This window comes from Engystomops pustulosus, chromosome 3 (assembly GCF_040894005.1).
Source record: "Engystomops pustulosus chromosome 3, aEngPut4.maternal, whole genome shotgun sequence".
In the NCBI taxonomy this organism is placed as follows: domain Eukaryota; kingdom Metazoa; phylum Chordata; class Amphibia; order Anura; family Leptodactylidae; genus Engystomops; species Engystomops pustulosus.
Genome location: NC_092413.1, coordinates 80718140 through 80740217, shown reverse-complemented (window position 1 = coordinate 80740217; position 22078 = coordinate 80718140).

Sequence of the window (22078 nt, the reverse complement as noted above, 5' to 3'; positions counted from 1 at the left end):
TGATATGATTTGATATGTCGGGAGCAGGGGCGTCGCTAGGTCAAAAGATCCGGGGCTCGTGCCCCGGATCTTTTGGCCAGTGCCCCGAATCTCCTCGGGTCAGCAGATCATCTGCCCCGCTGCCCGGGAGATTCCTTCCCTCTCGTTCTCATCACGATCTGTGTCCTCAGATCGTGATGAGAACGAGTGCAGGTGCTGCTTTCCCCTGCAAGGACCTAGACTCCGGGAGTTCCAGAGGCTGAAAGACCTGTGATGATGTCATGATCACATGACCTGCAGGGGAAAGCAGCGCACAGAAAGAGAGAGAGCTGCATCTGTGAGGTAAGGGGGGAGACATGATAGGTACTAGGGAAGGGGGAGAACATTGTGGGGCACATTATTTCCTGGGGGGACTGTGTGAGGCACATTATTTCCTGGGGGGACTGTGTGAGGCACATTATTTCCTGGGGAGCTGTGTGAGGCACATTATTTCCTGGGGGGCTGTGTGAGGCACATTATTTCCTGGGGGGCTGTGTGAGGCACATTATTTCCTGGGGGGACTGTGTGAGGCACATTATTTCCTGGGGAGCTGTGTGAGGTACATTACTTACTGAGGGACTGTGTGAGACACATTATTTCCTGGGGGACTGTGTGAGGCACATTATTTCCTGGGGGGACTGTGTGAGGCACATTATTTCCTGGGGGGCTGTGTGAGGCACATTATTTACTGGGGGGACTGTGTGAGGCACATTATTTACTGGGGGGACTGTGTGAGGCACATTATTTACTGGGGGGACTGTGTGAGGCACATTATTTACTGGGGGGCTGTGTGAGGCACATTACTTACTGGGGGGACTGTGTGAGGCACATTACTTACTGGGGGGCTGTGTGTGAGGCACATTACTTACTGGGGGACTGTGTGAGGCACATTACTTAGTGGGGGGCTGTGTGAGGCACATTACTTACTGGGGGACTGTGTGAGGCACATTACTTAGTGGGGGGCTGTGTGAGGCACATTACTTAGTGGGGGGCTTTGTGAGGCACATTATTTACTGGGGAGCTGTGTGAGGCACATTATTTACTGGGGGGCTGTGTGTGAGGCACATTACTTACTGGGGGGACTGTGTGAGGCACATTACTTACTGGGGGGCTTTGTGAGGCACATTATTTACTGGGGAGCTGTGTGAGGCACATTATTTACTGGGGGGACTGTGTGAGGCACATTATTTACTGAGGGACTGTGTGAGGCACATTATTTACTGGGGGGACTGTGTGAGGCACATTATTTACTGGGGGACTGTGTGAGGCACATTATTTACTGGGGAGCTGTGTGAGGCACATTATTTACTGGGGGGCTGTGTGAGGCACATTATTTCCTGGGGGGCTGTGTGAGGCACATTATTTCCTGGGGGGCTGTGTGAGGCACATTATTTACTGGGGGACTGTGTGAGGCACATTATTTACTGGGGGGCTGTGTGAGGCACATTATTTACTGGGGGGCTGTGTGAGGCACATTATTTACTGGGGGACTGTGTGAGGCACATTATTTACTGGGGGGCTGTGTGAGGCACATTATTTACTGGGGGACTGTGTGAGGCACATTATTTACTGGGGGGGCTGTGTGAGGCACATTATTTACTGGGGGGCTGTGTGAGGCACATTATTTACTGGGGGGACTGTGTGAGGCACATTATTTTCTGGGGGGGCTGTGTGAGGCACATTATTTACTGGGGGGCTGGGTGTGAGGCACATTATTTACTGGGGGGCTTTGTGAGGTACATTACTTACTGGGGGGCTTTGTGAGGCACATTATTTACTGGGGGGACTGTGTGAGGCACATTATTTACTGGGGGACTGTGTGAGGCACATTACTTACTGGGGGGCTGTGTGTGAGGCACATTATTTACTGGGGGGCTGTGTGTGAGGCACATTATTTACTGGGGGGCTTTGTGAGGCACATTACTTACTGGGGGGCTTTGTGAGGCACATTATTTACTGGGGGACTGTGTGAGGCACATTACTTACTGGGGGGCTGTGTGAGACACATTATTTACTGGGGGGCTGTGTGGGCACATTACTGGGGGGACTGTGTGGGGCACATTATTTACTGGGGGCTGTGTCAAGCACATTACTTACTGGGGGGCTGTGTGTGAGGCACATTATTTACTTGGGGGCTGTGTGTGAGGCACATTATTTACTGGGGGGCTTTGTGAGGCACATTATTTACTGGGGGGCTTTGTGAGGCACATTATTTACTGGGGGACTGTGTGAGGCACATTACTTACTGGGGGGCTGTGTGAGGCACATTATTTACTGGGGGGCTGTGTGAGGCACATTACTTACTGGGGGGCTGTGTGAGGCACATTATTTACTGGGGGGCTGTGTGAGGCACATTACTTAGTGGGGGGCTGTGTGAGGCACATTACTTACTGGGGGGCTTTGTGAGGCACATTATTTACTGGGGGGCTGTGTGAGGCACATTATTTACTGGGGGGCTTTGTGAGGCACATTATTTACTGGGAGACTGTGTGAGGAACATTACTTACTGGGGGGCTGTGTGAGGCACATTATTTACTGGGGGGCTGTGTGGGCACATTACTGGGGGGACTGTGTGGGGCACATTATTTACTGGGGGCTGTGTGAGGCACATTATTTACTGGGGGCTGTGTGAGGCACATTATTTACTGGGGGGCTGTGTTAGGCACATTATTTACTGGGGGCTGTGTGAGGCACATTATTTACTGGGGGGCTGTGTTAGGCACATTATTTACTGGGGGGCTGTGTGAGGCACATTATTTACTGGGGGGCTGTGTGAGGCACATTATTTACTGGGGGCTGTGTGAGGCACATTACTTACTGGGGGGCTGTGTGAGGCACATTATTTATGGGGGCTTTGTGAGGCACATTACTTACTGGGGGGCTTTGTGAGGCACATTACTTAGTGGGGGGCTTTGTGAGGCACATTACTTACTGGGGGGCTTTGTGAGGCACATTATTTACTGGGGGCTGTGTGAGGCACATTATTTACTGGGGGGCTGTGTGAGGCACATTATTTACTGGGGGCTGTGTGAGGCACATTATTTACTGGGGGCTGTGTGAAGCACATTACTTACTGGGGGGCTGTGTGTGAGGCACATTATTTACTGGGGGGCTGTGTGTGAGGCACATTATTTACTGGGGGCTTTGTGAGGCACATTACTTACTGGGGGGCTTTGTGAGGCACATTACTTACTGGGGGGCTTTGTGAGGCACATTACTTACTGGGGGGCTGTGTGAGGCACATTATTTACTGGGGGGCTGTGTGTGAGGCACATTACTTACTGGGGGACTGTGTGAGGCACATTACTTAGTGGGGGGCTGTGTGAGGCACATTACTTACTGGGGGCTGTGTGAGGCACATTATTTACTGGGGGACTGTGTGAGGCACATTATTTACTGGGGGACTGTGTGAGGCACATTATTTACTGGGGGGCTGTGTGAGGCACATTACTTAGTGGGGGGCTGTGTGAGGCACATTACTTAGTGGGGGGCTGTGTGAGGCACATTACTTAGTGGGGGGCTGTGTGAGGCACATTATTTACTGGGGGGCTGTGTGAGGCACATTATTTACTGGGGGGCTGTGTGAGGCACATTATTTACTGGGGGGCTGTGTGAGGCACATTACTTACTGGGGGGCTGTGTGTGAGGCACATTATTTACTGGGGGGCTGTGTGAGGCACATTATTTACTGGGGGCTTTGTGAGGCACATTACTTACTGGGGGGCTTTGTGAGGCACATTACTTACTGGGGGCTTTGTGAGGCACATTATTTACTGGGGGCTGTGTGAGGCACATTATTTACTGGGGGGCTGTGTTAGGCACATTATTTACTGGGGGGCTGTGTGAGGCACATTATTTACTGGGGGCTGTGTGAGGCACATTATTTACTGGGGGCTGTGTGAAGCACATTACTTACTGGGGGGCTGTGTGTGAGGCACATTATTTACTGGGGGGCTGTGTGTGAGGCACATTATTTACTGGGGGCTTTGTGAGGCACATTACTTACTGGGGGGCTTTGTGAGGCACATTATTTACTGGGGGGCTGTGTGAGGCACATTATTTACTGGGGGGCTTTGTGAGGCACATTACTTACTGGGGGGCTTTGTGAGGCACATTATTTACTGGGGGGCTTTGTGAGGCACATTACTTACTGGGGGCTGTGTGAGGCACATTATTTACTGGGGGACTGTGTGAGGCACATTATTTACTGGGGGACTGTGTGAGGCACATTACTTAGTGGGGGGCTGTGTGAGGCACATTACTTAGTGGGGGGCTGTGTGAGGCACATTACTTAGTGGGGGGCTGTGTGAGGCACATTACTTAGTGGGGGGCTGTGTGAGGCACATTACTTACTGGGGGGCTGTGTGTGAGGCACATTACTTAGTGGGGGGCTGTGTGAGGCACATTATTTACTGGGGGGCTGTGTGAGGCACATTATTTACTGGGGGGCTGTGTGAGGCACATTATTTACTGGGGGGCTGTGTGAGGCACATTATTTACTGGGGGGCTGTGTGAGGCACATTACTTACTGGGGGGCTGTGTGTGAGGCACATTACTTATGGGGGGGCTGTGTGGGGGACATTTCTTGGAGCGTGTTCACACATGGCACTAGGACTGGCCTTGGTTTGATCACATATATTTTCCAGTAATACACATGTGATGGGTAACACGCACCTGGTTTTGTTTAAATGCAAGACAAACGTGTGAGCGCAGCCTTACAGTATTTGGGGTGATTGTTAGGGGCGGCAGCAGGATAACACTGCCAGGCAACCAAGATGTAGGGACAATGAGGAACATAATATGTGGTGATGGGGATTTCTCCTTTGTTCTCTGTAGCTGTATATACCAGAAGTAACCTTGTTATTGGCACAACCACATGTGAGGGGGTTATGTACAGGAGGGGGCATTACTGAAAGTGCAATACACATGCATTGGGGCCCGTGCCCCGGATCTTTTACCACCCTAGCAACACCCCTGGTCGGGAGTAAAAGTTAAACAGAGGGTCACAACTCCCTTGAGAATGGGATGTAATATTCTTCTTTGAAGGCACTATCATTTATGCACCTTGTATACAAGGCAATGTTATTGTACAGTAATGCACACCTTTAACCCTTTCAGGACCTGGCCCTTTTTTGTTTTTTCATTTTCATTTTTTACTCCCCATGATCAAAAATCCATAACTTTTTTATTTTTCCATGTACAGAGCTGTGTGACGGCTTATTTTCTGCGTAACAAATTGCACTTCATAGAGATGGTATTGAATATTCCATGCCGTGTACTAGGAAGCGGGAAAAAAATTCCAAATGCAGTGAAATTGGTAAAAAAACGCATTTGTGCCGCCTTCTTGTGGGCTTGGATCTTACGGATTTCACTGTGCGCCCCAAATGACATGTCTACTTTATTCTTTGGGTCTGTGCGATTACGGGGATACCAAATTTGTATAGGTTTTATAATGTTTTCATACATTTAAAAAAATTAAAACCTCCTGTACAAAAATTTTTTTTGGGATTTTGCCATCTTCTGGCGCTAATAACTTTTTTATACTTTGGTGTACTGAGCTGTGGGTGGTGTCGTTTTTTGCGGATTTTGATGACGTTTACAATGTTATCAATTTTAGGACTGTACGACCTTGTGATCACTTTTTATAGAATTTTTTTATTTTTTTAAATGACAAAAAAAGTGCCATTTTCGAATTTGGGCGCGATTTTCCGTTACGGGATTAAACGCAGTGAAAAACCGTTATCATATTTTGATAGATCGGGCATTTTCGGACGCGGCGATACCTAATGTGTTTATGATTTTGACTGTTTATTTATATTTATATCAGTTCTAGGGAAAGGGGGGTGATTTGAGTTTTTAGGGTTTTTTATTATAATTTTTTTTTTTTAACTTTTTTTTATTTTTAGTACTTTTCAGACTCCCTAGGGTACTTTAACCCTAGGGGGTCTGCACGATCCTATCATATACTGCCATACTACAGTATGGCAGTATATGGGGATTTTACTCCTCATACATTACAATGTGCTGATAGCACATTGTAATGCATGGGTTAACCAAAAGTAGCCTCGGGTCTTCGCGAGACCCGAGGTTACCATGGCGACGGATCGCCGCTCCCCGATGACGTCACGGGGAGCGGCGATCCTCGAAAAGATGGCGGCGCCCACGCGCCGCCATGCTTTTGAAGCCGCCGGCAGCTTTGCCGGCGGCGATCGAGGTGAAAACACCCGCGATCGGTGCTAGCACCGATCGCGGGTGTTACCGATAAGCCTTTGCTGCAATATGCAGCAAAGACTTACCGGCTATGGAGAGGGCTCAGCGCGTGAGCCCTCTCCATGCACCCGCGGCCGACCCGTGACGTGCTATTACGTCACGGGTCGTGAAAGGGTTAATCTGCACTTCTGTGCACATAAAGAGATTTACAGTTACTTGGTATATATTTTCCAAGTGAGCAGTAAATTGTTAGTAATCCCTTCTTTGAGTCGCTTTTTAAAGGAAGCTGGCCGCACAGAAGAAGCTACTGCACATGTGTGGGCCAGTGGTGCTGGATTCACAGTCGGTGCAGATATGCGAGGAGCTTTCTCTGTAGACTACTGGGGGCCCCAGTAATCTCTAGAGCTAATGAGCATATAAATACCCTTTTTATTCACACGAGCTGTAAACAATGAAATATAAAAACAAGTTTAGGGATGACCCTGCCATGGGGATTCTAACTCTGAATGTATTTCAGTAGGAAGATTCTAGACATAGATTTCCTTTAAGCCAACATAGACCTAATATAAACAGAAACAAAAGATTATTTTGACCCCTTAAGGACGGAGGGTTTTTTCGCTAATTTCTCGCTCTCCACCTTCAAAAATCCATAACTTTTTCATTTTTACGTGTACAGACCTGTGTGAGGGCTTTTTTTGTTTGTAACAAATTTTACTTTCCCGTAATGTTATTTATTTTAACATGCCGTGTACTGCGAAGCTGAAAAAAAATTTAAAATGTGGAAAAATTGAAAAAAAAAAACGCACATGCGTCACGTTCTTGTGGGCTCAGTTTTTACGACTTTGACTGTGCACTCAAAATAACACCTCAGCTTTATTCTTTGGTTCGGTGCTATCGCAGTGATACCAAATTTATATAGGTTTTATTGTGTTTTAAGACTTTTTCAAAAATTAAACGAATGTGTATAAAAAAGAAAAAAAATTTTTGTCATCTTCTGAAGCTAATAACTTTTTCATACTTTGGCGCACTGAGCTTTGTGAGGTGTCATTTTTTGCAAAATGAGCTGACCTTTACTTTGCTTCCATTTTTTATTCCATTTTGTATGTGATGTAAAAAAGGTGTAAAAGTCGCATTTCAGACATTTGGGCGCCATTTCCCGTATCGGAGGTCACCGCCGGCCGTAACCGTTTTTATATTCTGATAGATCGGGCATTTTGGGACGCGGCGATACCTAATGTGTCTGTGATTTTTACTGTTTATTATGTTTTATATCAGTTCTAGGGAAAGGGGGGTGATTTGAATTTTTTATTTATTTTATTGTTATTGTAGTGCATTATCACTGTTTCCAAGGGCGTAACACAGTGGTAGCAGCCAGTGGCGTAACTAGGAGAGACAGGGCCCCCTAGCAGGCTACTGTATGGGGCCCCCCTTCCCACTTAAAAATATATACATATTAGTATACTCACACATGCGAGTTACAATCACATATAAATACACTCATGTGCATATACACATACATACAGTGCCATATGCAACATACTCACATACAGTCTATACAGACACCATATACAAACAAATAATGCATATATATATCACAGTATATGTTATATACATTTTATGCTGGACATATGCAGTACAATATACATATAATGGTGCACATAATCCATTCTTTACTGTGTGAGGTCAGATGATGGGGCCCCCTGACACTGTGGGCCCCATAGTGGCTGCTATCGCTGTAGTTACGCCCCTGGTAGAGGCTATAGTAGATGCTATGGAGCCTGCAGTGTCGGCGGCCCCGGCATCTGGGGCATACTGTATTTGTATATGTGCATATGCAGTATATCTGCATATGGTATTGTATGTATGCATATATTTGGTGTATGTGTGTATATATCTGATGTGTATATGCTGTATGTCCAACTTTGCTGGAATCGGGGGAATGACACATATCATAGATACAGATAATTGGAGTTGATGGAGGTTTTGAAAGGATCTGCAGGATATTTTACAGATATAGAGGCCATCCCTACGCATCTTTAGTTATGTGAAATGGGTCACTTTTCTGCAAATATTTTTTTTCCACCTTTAAATGAAACCTGTCATGGCGGTTTGGGACACTGAACTACACACAGGTCATTATGGACCAGGGTTTAGTGTCCCAAATCGCCTTTTAATTTTGTCACTCTGTGACCGCTAAAAAAATACTTTTATACTTACCTCAGTTTGGAGCTCCCAGCGCCTGCGCCGTCAAACAATGAAGCCAGTGTACTACCCCCGGCTTTACTGTGAATGTGCAGTAAGTACAGTGCTTGCGCAATCATGCCAGGTTGTACTGCTCCCGTTTTATTGAATCGCTGTGCACTTGACCATAATTGTTTTGTTAAAAGGGTTTGTGTATAAAAAATGTTCTCAAATGTTAATCCCCTAGTGATGTTTACAGTATAAAGCTTATTTTAACAATTTTAAAGTTTTATTGCTGTATCGGCTCTTATCACTCAGTGATGGTCAGCCTAAAAAAGGGTGTGGGCGGGGACTCCATAAGCAGAAACTTCACGATTCCTCAGTGCTATGAGAAGCTGTATGCTGACAGTGTGATTAGATTCTCAGAGTACTTTCTACTAGTATCCAGGGCCGGATTAAGGTTGGTGGGGGCCTCTGGGCAAAAAGTCTGGTGGAGGCCCCCACTTAATGTGACATACACATCCTCCTGCTCAGTTAACTATCCCCAGTACCACATCCACATACAGCCGCCAAGCCCGCAGTACCACATCTACATACACCTCACCCACCCCCAGACACACAGCCCCATGTAACATACACCTCACCCACCCCCAGACACACAGCCCCATGTAACATACACCTAATTCACCCCCAGACACACAGCCCCATGTAACATACACCTCATTCACCCCCAGACACACAGCCCCATGTAACATACACCTCACCCACCCCCAAGACACACAGCCCCATGTAACATACACCTCATTCATCCCCAGACACACAGCCCCATGTAACATACACCTCATCCACCCCCAGACACACAGCCCCATGTAACATACACGTCATTCACCCCCAGACACACAGCCCCATTGTAACATACACCTCATTCACCCCCAGACACACAGCCCCATGTAACATACACCTCATTCACCCCCAGACACACAGCCCCATGTAACATACACCTCATTCACCCCCAGGCACACAGCCCCATGTAACATACACCTCATTCACCGCCAGACACACAGCCCCATGTAACATACACCTCACCCACCCCCAGACACACAGCCCCATGTAACATACACCTCATTCACCCCCAGACACACAGCCCCATGTAATATACACCTCAACCACCCCAGACACACAGCCCCATGTAACATACACCTCATTCACCCCCAGACACACAGCCCCATGTAATATACACCTCAACCACCCCAGACACACAGCCCCACGTAATATACACCTCAACCACCCCAGACACACAGCCCCATGTAACATACACCTCACCCACTCCCAGACACACAACCCCATGTAACATTTACCTCATTCACCCCCAGACATACAGCCCCTATAATATACACCTCATTCACCCCAGACACAGAGCCCCATGTAATATACACCTCGTTCACCCAAGACACACAGCCCCACGTAATATACACCTCATCCACCCCCAGACACACAGCCCCATGTAATATAAACCTCATCCACCCCCAGACACACAGCCCCATGTAATATACACCTCATCCACCCCCAGACACACAGCCGCATGTAACATACACCTCATTCACCCCCAGGCACACAGCCCCATGTAACATACACCTCACCCACCCCCAGACACACAGCCCCATGTAATATGCACCTCATTCACCCGCAGACACACAGCCCTCAGCAGCCATAGAGCTCCATAATATATATAAATCTTGTTCCTGTCCTGTCAGGCCCTCACCTCTATACACATGGATAACACTGCTCCTGGAAGGTTTCTCTTCTGTAGTCACAAATGGCAGCTTCTTCACTTCTCACTTTTCGCTTTTCCTGCGAGGCTCCGCCCCCTCCCGTGACATCACAGGATCACATGCTATACACTTCAGACCCCGAAGGAGGGAGGATTAAATCACCGGAGGAGACATCTGTGTCCCGTGTGTTTTGCCTTTGTGCTGACTGTCTCTGAGGTGGAGCAATGCCCTGCAGCAGCTTACAACTGACTGTATCTGTAGGAAACTCGCAGCATAGCAGCCAGTGCTGCACACTCAGGGAACTCACTGCAAGCCCCTCCCTACTCCCTCAGAATGATGTGCTGCGGGCACCACCCATTCATCCCATATCACCAACAGCGCACGGCATGCTTTAAGTATACAAATATCTGACTGACAGAATCAGTCATTGTCATCTGGCTTGAGTCCTGGGAGCCCCGCCTATAATCCAGGCCTGCTACTATCTGACACATAGAAAAAGAGAGATGAGACAGATCAAAAATGAGTGATGAGAGATCCATGAGATGGATATCACACAACACTTCAGCTCTGCCACATCTCAGCTATAACATACACTGCCTGTTTCATCACAGCTATAACACACAGAGTGCCTGGATAAAGACCTTATCTTATCTGTATACTTGCTGGCAGGAAGTGTCTGTGTGTGTCTGTGCTCCTCTTGTAATGGAGGGGGAGGGGCTGGAAGCACAGTTCACTGCAGAGAGCAGACAGAAGAAGCTATAGATGAGAAGAATCTGCCCTGTACAACCACAGTCAGAAGATTTACAGTCAGATCCCAGAGCAACTGAAATTGTATGCACCATAAATTATCCATACAGAACCTCCAACTAGAGCACAAAAAATAAACTTCAAGATTGAGTCATAGAAAAAAACAAATCTTTATTACAAGAAATATCATGAAATTCATCACAAAATACATCTGATAAAAAAAAAAACATTGAAAGATGAAACACACAAAAACATATAACAGCTAAAATATAATTTTCAATTGCATGTCATTGAATAACATAATTCATAGAATAGGTTAATAGGCTAATGAAATTTGGGAAATTAACCCATTAATATTTTTTTCATTAGACCTTACTCTTACTGACCAAGCACTTTTTGTTGTTTGTTTATTCTCCCCTTCCAAAATGTTCTAGCCATATGAGGCTCTGGCCAGTTATTGTTTAAAGTTTATTAACCTTTTTTATGGGGGGGGGGTGGAAGTAAAATGCAATTTTAATGCTCTTTATGACAATTTTTTTTATTTTGCTAATGTTAATGTTTTTCATTAGGATTTCCTGCTGATTAATAATTGAAGTAAGGACCCCTGCTTGCTCTGAAGAGTAGCCTCAGGATTATAGCTAAATACATCTAAGCCTTCCCTCTTTGAGATACCCTTCAGGACTATGAATATAGGATATTGAACATTGAACCTCAGCAAGTTGTAGGGCTGCAATAACTTGTATTGGGATATTTGTATTCCATTAACATTCCAAAGACTTTAGCCTATTAGATTTCCATCTGGTAACAGAGGAAATCTGTGAAGCTGTCACCTTGGCCTTCAGCTATAGTGAAAAAAATACAATTGACAAATACATAGGTCATTTCCCTGCATAACACATTTATTAGTCCATATCTGCCATTTATTTCTACATACTTTCAACTCATATTATGTTTAAAAAATGGCTCTGCAGACTGTAGGATGTTTAGTAAAATTTTGTGAAAACAATTATGAAAACATACTGGCATACTTTCCCCTTATATAGGAACATCTGTGTGCATTGCATATCCCAAAATGACATGTATTTCTCAAATGTGAATAAAAGAAGAGAAAATAAAATATAGTGTTTAGAATTCGTATAATTTAATATTAGTTTTAAGGATACAAATTTGCAAACGTACCATAGAAATGAAATGATAAAAACTCAGTACACTGTGGTATGAAGTGGAATTCCCAGCATAGTTCAGCACCTGTTGGTCTTGAAATTCCAGTGGTACATCAGCCATGAAAAATATTCCCAAAGTTGTTTGTAATCTGGAATGATACAGATGTAGTGGATTGTCAAAAACATCTGCTCACTTTGGCGTCCAACCCAAATACTTACCTAGTACATTTGCATTACAGACTTTTACTTTAAAAATGATGAGGTGTAGTTCATTGTGTGGTTTATAAAAAGAAAAAAGGAAATCAAATTTTATAAAGAAGGAGGCCATGGAAATAATAGAAGATTACCACAGTCACAGTGCCTACATGTATGAGTAAGTGTCCTTGGTTTATCATGCTTGATTTTGATGTTAGATTTTCTAAAATAGGTATTGGACACAATTAGAAAACCATAGCTACTTTCCTCATATTTCCACATTTTGTAGAGATATAGAGTATTGCTCCATAACTATGCAGTTATTACTACTACTTATTAGAGAAAAGTGGGTTGATCGAAATTCTGGTTCCATGGGTTTATCTGAGTTTGGTTCCAAACCTGGACTTCGGGCCAAACTTTGACCCGAACACGAACCCCATTGAAGTAAACAGGGTTGTCCGACTTTATTAAAAACTGTGGAGGTTGCCTGGGGAGGGCTGTTAAAAACAATAAACCTCCTCCAGCGCTCCCAGTCTTCCAAGCCGCTGTTTGTTGGAACCGTGCCCCTGTTTGTTTACAGGGCCATAGCACAACCTCAATGATAACTTTTAGGTGTCAGGCACGTGCACACAGGTGCTGTGCCCCTGCACACAAACCATATATATCATTAGATAGGCACTTACTTCCCTACCCTCTACCTGTACACTTCCTTTGTCTCTGTCCCTAAGTTAGTTTACACTTTATTTATATTTCCCTGTATTGCAACACCAAGTTGAACACACGTGCAGTACCTTGGGCATGTGTCAATGTGGCTTGGCCCATAACTGCTGAATGGTTCCGGCCATTGTCGTACACCACCTTGGCAGGCAACTGCTCCTGGTCCACAGCTTCCAGGTGGTGTGGGGTCTTCCATCCAGACAGATGAATTTCATGATGGCCTGCTGCTGTTTCCCCATGGCTTTGCTAAAAGTAGTGCTGTGTGCTCTGTGCTGACTGGATGAGGAAGCAGAGGAAAAGGAAGTGGAGTAAGAGGCAACTGGAGAGAAGGAGTGATGCCTGGCGACCAGTTGCAACATTAACCCACTGGGATGTTAAGGAGATGTAACATCCTTTCCTGTGCTTAATGGTCCACATGTTAGTTGTGAGGTTCCCCTCAGGACTAATAGCATTGTGCAGTGCACATCAGATTTTGTTCACATTTAGCTGCCATCAGATCCTTAAAGCTGTCTGTCTCCACCTACCTGAATGGGAGATTTTCAAAGGCCAGCACTTTAGCCCTTAAGGGCTCTTATTCTTTAGTTGGACGGCTTCTGGTAATACCCTTCCATGTATCAGTGACAATATATGTCTTTTTGTGGCAACTTACCCTGTCGGTCTACAACTGACATGTTGGGTACATTAAATAATATTATTATTCCTATTATATAACATGTATATTTTGCCACAATGATGTATTTATTTATTCATGTCATATTACTATGTATTGACCTTTTGCCTGTCTATACAAATTGGGTCTTTGTAACCCAGATCTGTGTTTTAAATTTTTTTTTTAAATGCATTTTTTTGTTCAATAAAATATATATTTATTTCCTATACACATCATCTTTTTTCTTCTAAATACATATTCACATTTGATGCAGCTTTTTTCTTTGATTTTTGTGTTTGCGTCTGCAACCTGTTTCCTGCCTCTGACTCCGGACTCTGCTCTACCATCTTCTAAGTCCTGTCCTTGGTTTCATTTAACTCCCATAATTAATGCTACTGTTCAAAAAGATGTGTGAACCTTAAAGGAAACCTACCACTTGTAGTGGCAGGTTTCCGGTGGAAATACCGGGCACCAGCTCAGGGTGAGCTGGTGCCGGAGCTTATTTTAGTTAGTGTTTTAAACCGCGGTATCGCGTATCAAGTGGTAGGTTTCCTTTAAAATACAGCTTGTTCCACATAAATGTTTTTGTTTTGTCTTTGCAACAAAAATATTTTTATAGTGTAAATATGGTAGAATTCTGTACAGTATGTTCAGTATTTTTATTATATTTTTATCTGCCTCACTAGAGGCTATTTTTTTTATTCGTGCATAAGAAATCAGATTACATAATCCTCTAAGCAACTCCCTATTGAGTACAATATTTTTGAGCCCTAACCACCATTATGGCTGACCACCACTTTTGAGGTTGCTGATGTAGTTAAATTTACATGTACAGTATAACTGGATACATCATATAGAGGTTCAATGGGGAGGATTGACCCTGCTTCAAAAGTTTCTATGGCTAGGGATAAAAATAAAATTGTGAGTAAATGATGGTTGTAGTATATTCTGAATACACTGTCCTATAGCAGGAAACAGATGGTTGCTCCATTTTGTGTGTTAACCAGGCAAGTATTTAAAAAAAATGTTTTTCAAAGTATTCTTTCTTTTGCCTTCACTTGTATCACTGGATTTAGTTTCCAATCAACTTGTCAGTAATTATAGGCTAACATTGCTTTCCATTTATCATTAATTGATAAAACCAGAAGTTAAATGCAGAAATGCAGTTGTAATTTTTGGCCTAAGTCACTTGCATACAACATTGAAAAAGCATTTCCATCGTACTGGGTCTAAAGTGAAGCACAAAGAAAATATTTTTATAATTAATGGGGTTTTCCCATGAAAGAAATTGTCTCACATCTCAATCTTCTAGTGATGTTAACAATAAAGATCATTTTAACCCCTCATTTTACAATGTTACTCAGTTTTATTTCTGTTTCTCATTACAGATATGTGCCTGCCTCCCCCTTATCACTTATCTCCTTGTAGTTTGTAGTTACAGCTTATCTCTGCTTGTGATGTGCTGACAGGAAGTGAATCAGTGTATGTGTCAGTGTGAGCACCATGCTGTATTGCAGGGGGCGTGGCTACAGACTACGGAGCAGAAAAACACAAACTCAGAAAACATGGTTGTCACACAGAAATCCAAGATGGCGTCCCTGAACTTCAAGTCAGGGTCATGTCTAGGGGCAACTGAAATTGTGTACATCAGGACTGATAGAGAAAGGTTCAACGAATATCTGTGAAATGCTGTGTTTTTGTTAATAATAGTGAATTAGAGAATGTGTATTGTTATGCTGAGTACATATAAGAAACTTGTTTTCGTGGTAATACCCCTTTAACCCTTTCAGGACCTTGCCCTTTTTTGTTTTTTCATTTTAATTTTTTACTCCCCATGATCAAAAATCCATAACTTTTTTATTTTTCCATGTACAGAGCTGTGTGACGGCTTATTTTCTGCGTAACAAATTGCACTTCATAGAGATGGTATTGAATATTCCATGCCGTGTACTAGGAAGCGGGAAAAAAATTCCAAATGCAGTGAAATTGGTAAAAAAACGCATTTGTGCCGTCTTCTTGTGGGCTTGGATCTTACGGATTTCACTGTGCGCCCCAAATGACAGGACTACTTTATTCTTTGGGTCTGTGCGATTACGGGGATACCAAATTTGTATAGGTTTTATAATGTTTTCATACATTTAAAAAAATTAAAACCTCCTGTACAAAATTTTTTTTGGGGATTTTGCCATCTTCTGGCGCTAATAACTTTTTTATACTTTGGTGTACTGAGCTGTGGGTGGTGTCGTTTTTTGCGGATTTTGATGACATTTACAATGTTATCAATTTTAGGACTGTTCGACCTTGTGATCACTTTTTATAGAATTTTTTAATTTTTTTAAATGACAAAAAAAGTGCCATTTTCGACTTTGAGCGCGATTTTCCGTTACAGGATTAAACGCAGTGAAAAAACGTTATCATATTTTGATAGATCGGGCATTTTCGGACGCGGCGATACCTAATGTGTTTATGATTTTTACTGTTTAATTATATTTATATCAGTTCTAGGGAAAGGGGGGTGATTTGAGTTTTTAGGGTTTTTTATTATAATTTTTTTTTTTTTAACTTTTTTTTATTTTTATTTTCAGTACTTCTCAGACTCCCTAGGGTACTTTAACCCTAGGGTGTCTGCACGATCCTATCATATACTGCCATACTACAGTATGGCAGTATATGGGGATTTTACTACTCATACATTACAATGTGCTGATAGCACATTGTAATGCATGGGTTAACCCGAAGTAGCCTCGGGTCTTCGTGAGACCCGAGGTTACCATGGCGACGGATCGCCACTCCCCGATGACGTCACGGGGAGCGGCGATCCTCGAAAAGATGGCGGCGCCCACGCCGTGCTATTACGTCACGGGTCGTGAAATGGTTAAACAACGAGAGAAATTAGTAATGCAAATGTTTATTTTCTTTTTATGCTGATAAACTTTAATGGGCAAGAACATTAACATCAAAGTAGTATTTTTGAGATCCTAGTTCTGCAATGATTTATTTCCCTACATAAATTAATTTCTTTCAGATTTTTTTTGTCCATGGACCTTTTTTCTCTTAGTTTAATTCTCAAATAACAAAGTTACATGATAAAAGGGAATTAACAAATTCGTTACTCATTATATACAGTATGGACCGATTTGGCAAGCTCTGTGTAGCGCTGCGTATACTCTGTGCGCTATATAAATAAAGAATTATTATTATTATTATTATTATCAATGGAACATTTTATTTTGCACAACTGCTTCCATTTAGCTTTTAGTTTGCATAGGTTAAATAGGTTTGCTTAGAACCCTAGAAAACCCCTTTGAGGCTGGGCCAAGTGTAACTGAAAAAATGGTGTATTAAGCAGCTCCAGCTACATCTTAATAGGAGAGAAAGCTTGATTTTTCTGGCACAGAATTTCAGATCCCCTGCATAGCCATATGTTTAATTTAAAAGTATCAAGGGTAACTGAAAAGTTTATAATACTGTTTATACGTGATAAAGGGGAATTGGGGATTGATTTTTCCTCAGTTCCTATAGGCTTCAGTGGTTCTGTCCAGCCCCTTACCTTAGTCTGTGCTATTTACCATAAGCACCCACTCCAGTCCTTCATATATCACAGGAATAACATACAACCCTCGCAGATACTTATATACAAAAAAGACTTTACTAACAACATACATGTGACAAAGTAATTACATAAAATACTATACAAAATAAATAGAGAACAGAACTACACACAAACCTCCTTTCCTGCCCCCTCCTGGACACCCAGTAATGTGTATGTATATACGATATATTCTTACACTACTGCAGCTCCTGGATATATCCTGAAGCAGGAGTCACATCCAGTACCTGACCATATTCATGTACATATAGAGACACAATAGCATCTATATATCTATTCCTCCAATACACATGCAGTACACAGATCCACGTGTGAATGGGATAAATATACAAGTATATACACACTCCCTGCAGACACTTAGTTATGCGTATATGGTAAAATACAGAACATCTGGAATATCTATAAGTACATTTATATAGTGTACTATATTATAATAAGTACTATGTTATAATTACTCTTATAAAGTTATATACATACACAGAAAGCACACACAATATACGGCCTGGTAAAGGGATTATGCCACAAAACTATTTACTACAAAAAGCTGTCAAAGAGGTTAATATATTTCAAAAATCTATTTGTAATGGTTACCTGGAAGTAAAAATACCTTTCTATTTGTTATTATGATGCTTGTTCAGCCTCTATTCTGCTCCACACAGAAGCAGATGTGGGAGGGGCCTAGCGCTCAGCCTTCAGAGTCTCCTTCCACCTGCTGTGCTCAAATAGTCCCTGCATTTACTGATCCCCAGCACAGCAGGAATCTGCTATTGGTGCTGTGTGACACCTACCAAAGCCATGACACTGGTTCCTCTCATTTTAATCATTGTCAATATATACTTGAATAAGAAAATACATGACAAATTAGGGGGCATTCCGGAGCTCAGTCAGACCGTGCGCCAGATTTAACATGCAAAATCCAATAGAAATGTGTGACACGCCCCATGTTAAAAGTGCAAAACTGCACTCTGTCGGGGCAGTGCAGAGGGCACCAGATTCATGAAGAACGTGCGCCAAAAATCCTGAATCTGGCGCCCCTGCACACTACACAGGACACTGCACTGTTCTTAGTAAATGTGCACCTATGTATTCTCACAGCTTCATGGTCGGTCAGACTGACATGCATGGTGGAAGTCTAGGTGGGTGCAGGGGAGGCAAACCCGACGTGTATCGTCACTCCAAAGTGACTTCGAAGTGAGGATACGCATGGAGTTTGCTGTCCCTGCATTTTTCTAGACCTCCGACATATTTAAACTTTACTGTCCACCTGACCGACAATGATGCTGTGAGAATACATTGTTTTGCTCTACTTGAATGCACTGATTGCACTAATAAACTTTTGTGTTTTTGTATGTTACTTTGGGGCCGTTAATTGCATCTCTTTCTGTGTATTTTGTAAGGAATTACAACTAATTCACTGGATGGATGGATGGATGGATTGATAGATAGATGACAGGTGATGGATAGATAGAAGATATATATGAGACAGACAGACAGATAGATAGATAGATGACAGGTGATAGATACATAGAAGGATAGATAGATGACAGGTGATGGATAGATAGAAGATATACACTCACCGGCCACTTTATTAGGTACGGTACACGATGCTAGTAATGGGTTGGACCCCCTTTTGCCTTCAAAACTGCATCAATTCTTCGTGGCATAGATTCAACAAGGTGCTGGAAGCATTCCTCAGAGATTTTGGTCCATATTGACATGATGGCATCACACAGTTGCCGCAGATTTGTCGGCTGCACATCCATGATGCGAATCTCCCGTTCCACCACATCCCAAAGATGCTCTATTGGATTGAGATCTGGTGACTGTGGAGGCCATTTGAGTACAGTCAACTCATTGTCATGTTCAAGAAACCAGTCTGAGAGGATTCCAGCTTTATGACATGGCGCATTATCCTGCTGAAAGTAGCCATCAGATGTTGGGTACATTGTGGTCATAAAGGGATGGACATGGTCAGCAACAATACTCAGGTAGGCTGTGGCGTTGCAACGATGCTCAATTGGTACCAAGGGGCACAAAGAGTGGCAAGAAAATATTCCCCACACCATGACACCACCATCACCAGCCTGAACCGTTGATACAAGGTAGGATGGATCCATGCTTTTATGTTGTTGACGCCAAATTCTGACCCTACCATCCGAATGTTGCAGCAGAAATTGAGACTCATCAGACCAGGCAACGTTTTTCCAATCTTCTACTGTCCAATTTCGATGAGCTTGTGCAAATTGTAGCCTTAGTTTCCTGTTCTTAGCTGAAAGAAGTGCCACCCGGTGTGGTCTTCTGCTGCTGTAGCCCATCTGCCTCAAAGTTCGACGTACTGTGTGTTCAGAGATGCTCTTCTGTCTACCTTGGTTGTAACGGGTGGCGATTTGAGTCACTGTTGCCTTTCTATCAGCTCGAACCAGTCTGCCCATTCTCCTGTGACCTCTGGCATCAACAAGGCATTTCCGCCCACAGAACTGCCGCTCACTGGATGTTTTTTCTTTTTCGGACCATTCTCTGTAAATCCTAGAGATGGTTGTGCGTGAAAATCCCAGTAGATCAGCAGTTTCTGAAATACTCAGACCAGCCCTTCTGGCACCAACAACCATGCCACGTTCAAAGGCACTCAAATCACCTTTCTTCCCCATACTGATGCTCAGTTTGAACTGCAGGAGATTGTCTTGACCATGTCTACATGCCTAAATGCACTGAGTTGCCGCCATGTGATTGGCTGATTAGAAATTAAGTGTTAACGAGCAGTTGGACAGGTGTACCTAATAAAGTGGCCGGTGAGTGTATATGAGATAGATAGATATGGATGACAGGTGATAGATACATAGAAGGATAGATAGATGACAGGTGATAGATAATAGGACTTGGATAGATAAATAGGTAACAGCTTCTCACATGTTACTGATCTTTAGCTACTTCCCTGCTAGTCAGGGACAGGGGCCCCTTTGCAGGACAGCAGGGTAGCATGGAGGGACAGTGAATGGTGGAGAGTACAGGAGATGCATCAGGAGAGGTCAGAGCTCAGCCTGTTACTTGTTATCTCTGCAGCCTCCTGTGTGACCTGACTAATGGTGGAGGGAGGAGAGGGCTGCTACATTGTGCAGCAGATAGCCATGTCTGGCTGCAGTTACCTTGTATCTGCTGCTGTAGGCTCCTGTGGAGCTGGTAAGCAGTGGCCATCACAACACAATCCCTGCCCCTCCTCCTCTCTCACTTCCTATTGGCTGCAGTGTGTCAGCAGATCTGGAGAGGAGCTGTGAGCCAGTGGAATGATCTGTAGTGCAGAGCAGCTGGAGGAATGTTTGTGCGCAGACTCGGCCAGATCAGCTGTTGCTCAGGACGGGACACAGCTACCACCAGGGGGCGACAGCAACCCCTGGTGGAGATATCTCAGTAAGGCTGCATATTTTGTAATAAGTGTAAATGGTGAAAGTACTTGTCAGAATGCATTGGACACAATTACAGCCATTTGCTATGGTGACACAACCCCTTTAAGTGCTGCTTGTCCGGGGGGGTCAGGAAGCAAGAGAGTGATTTCTGTTTTTTTCCACCTTAAATATCCCTATGTGTAGTCCCTGCCCACCCCCCTATAACTCCACCTTAAGACCCTCTCAGTATAGACCACAGTGGGTGCAGGGAATCTCACACCTGGTTCATGGTGGCTTCTTACTGATCAAAGCCTTTTGCTATGTTAATGACCAAATGGCTTCAGTACACCCTGAGATCTCACCACATCAGTATCAGTGACCTCTATCAGTGTATACTCTATCCATTTAAACTATATGTAATATATATATAGAGCAGAGGGTCCAGTTAGGAAGAATGTTCCCCTGTAACAATACGTTAACATCAATAATAACCCAGCATACTCATAAGCTCCTCCTACTGCTGACAGAATATATTGTTTATCTTTATGGCTATTTAAAGAATTTGAAACACTATAGAAAACGAAGCTCCAAATCCTATAAAACTTTGAATAAAATTAAAAGGGTTATCCAGGGATTAAAAATAAAATAAAAGGCTCCCATGCTCCTGGTCTTTCGAACTTTACCTTACAACATTGGAACAGGGAGTTTATTTAAATATTGTCCATTCCTCGAATATGAACTTCTGCAAAAAAAACCATAATGCTATAAATAAATGCAACAACACTCAATGTCTTTAATCACAAAATGGAGCTAGATGGTTTTTAGAATTCACAAAATTTTATGGGCTTTCTAAAGTTTACAGAATTAGCCACTGCAGGATACTACAACTCCCATGAGCCCAGTAATAACTCCACTCTCTTATGCTTTGCTCCTAGTGATGAGCTAACAGACTGTCTTGCTCTGTTACTCTGTTAATGATTTGTGTGTAACTGCCATTACTACACATTACCCCATTGAGAAGGTGTCTTATCACAACACCAGCAATACTGGATGTATCACTTATTTTACTGGTGTACTTTACTGATACATTCCTCCTATGACCAGTATGACCAGGTATGTGCTAATTGCCTTCATGTACTTTACATCATCATCCAAAAAGAAAAAAGAGAAAGCCAGCTCACCAGTAGTTCCTCTCTTGCAGTCCTCCAGGTGCACGGATAAACGTGTAAGCCCACACGAGCATAGAGGAGAATTCCAGCACGACCACGGAGGACGCTTGTAAGATTTCAAAAGCTTTATTTCATAGATAAAAAGTCACAGAACATGCAGCACATGGACGTAGAAAGACCTACGCGTTTCGTCTGGTTAAGACTTAATCATGGTCCTACCACCAAGAGACATAGACTGAACATTTAAACACTGTGTAACACACCTGT